Below are 1,955 nucleotides of genomic sequence, written 5' to 3' on the forward strand. Positions count from 1 at the left end.
GTTTTAGGGGGTTATTTTCTCCAGAGAGCTGCTCAGCTCTGCACTCCTGCCCACATGCCCGTGGAGGTGGCCCTGCCTCCTGAGGATGCACAGGTTGCTGACTCCCACACCTCTTGCATACATCACCCAGCAGCATGGTGGGGTTTGTTTTGATGTTTTGTTAAGTTTTATTTTAATCCAAGGACTTTGATTCATACCAAATGTCACTGTAGAAACAATAGCAGAATCCAAAGTCTGGGTGATCAATATTACTCAGGCAGCAAACTCGTCAATCACAGGATTGTTTTAAAGCAGGTCCCAGTTGTGTTGCATGGTTGGGACTTCTTTTGGGGGTTTGTTTTTTTTTAACACTGTTCTTAAAGTTTTGCAACAAACCTTTGATTTGTATCAAATATAATTAAAAATTAACAAATGAGTACATTGTATCAAAAAGTACGAAGATCTACATTTCATGCACATACTCGTATATATGTATATATGTATATATTTTACATGCACACATAACTTATTCAAACTACGGCCACTGCTTGACTGGTCCAGATGCAGACAACTGGTTAATGCATTTCAAATTTGGCAACTCACTATGAGATCTCAGTGGAAACATATGATAGCTGAGAAGAGACGATACAGAAACAAAACCCAAAGTCAGGAAAACAAGACACAGTATCTCTTCCCCCACTCCCTGTAGTTTTCACCAATTCCAGTGTCTAGAAGAATCCAGACAGACTGGTGAGGCCGTGTGGGGCTAGAACAGTGATTCTCCACCCAACATGGCCTGGGAAGCAGCTGCGGTTCTGCACAGAATGGATACATTCACAATAACATGGGCCAGAGATGAAACATCGGTATCAAAATACACATCCTTCTGCTTTGCAACAGGAACAGAGCTATCTCATGCAGAGTCTGAGATACCATTCCAGTTATTATTTCCTATTGTGGTAAAATACTCTGTAATCTTAAAGTTTCAGAGTATTGTGCCTTCCAGTAAGGAGATTCTATAAAATGGTTTGGTCACAATCATGCTGAAACCCTAGAACAGGTGGTGGTCTTACATGATTTATTGCTATTGAATGTGTGTCTTTTGTTGCATAGCCCTGTGGGTTAACGACATCCACTCACTGGGACACACCTCCACACAGAGAAACGCACACACACGTCACAGGCCAAGTTTCTTTAAGGTGAGTCATGGGGCAACAGCCAATGGGAACACTCAAATGATCCAGCGAAGAGATCATCTGACATTTCCAAACACGGAGGATGCACCAAAATCTAATCATCTAAATATTCCTTTTGTTCACGAAACAAAGGGTCTCCCGACATTTTATGCACAGTCTCCTACCTACGGCGTTTCCCTTTTGACAGTGGCCATGAGGTTGGATTTCCCTTTCGCTTCCTGCTTTCCCGTGTCTTGTGCCACAGTGCTGGGCTTCAGATGGCTCCTACCTGAGCCTCAGCCGCCAAGCTTCTTGCCCCATCGCTTCCTCCGAGTTTTGGCCTCATTTCAGTCGGGCCGTCCCAAGTGCCTGCACCTGCACAGACACAGGCCCTCCCTCCTGCCCGCCGGGTCCATCTCCACTCCCCCACCTCTCCCTCTTCCCACGACCTCTCCGTCTCTTTGGCCTTATCTGAAAAGAAACTTTCACGACAACAGATACCACGCCCTCTTTGGCAGGCATCCCGTCCCTGAGAGTCAGACGTAGAACAGACTGAAAACACCCCATACAAGGACACGCTCTACACTGCTCTGTGGCTTCCCAGGAAACCCTTGCACTCGTGGGAGGAAAACAGGGAAATGGTCGCTTCGTTTCCAACTACAACCGTCCCACTGGATGTTATATGAGTGTTCTCCATGGACACCAGCTTTCTACTTGGTTGATATTTGGAACTGGAAACAGTTCCAAGGATTCACCCACGCTTCACACAGGCTTCACGTCACCGCCCCCAGGAGCCTGGCA

The sequence above is a fragment of the Eumetopias jubatus genome, unplaced genomic scaffold (assembly GCF_037043125.1).
Source record: "Eumetopias jubatus isolate StellerSeaLion01/CBP00866 unplaced genomic scaffold, mEumJub1_p1.0 scaffold_12, whole genome shotgun sequence".
In the NCBI taxonomy this organism is placed as follows: Eukaryota; Metazoa; Chordata; class Mammalia; order Carnivora; family Otariidae; genus Eumetopias; species Eumetopias jubatus.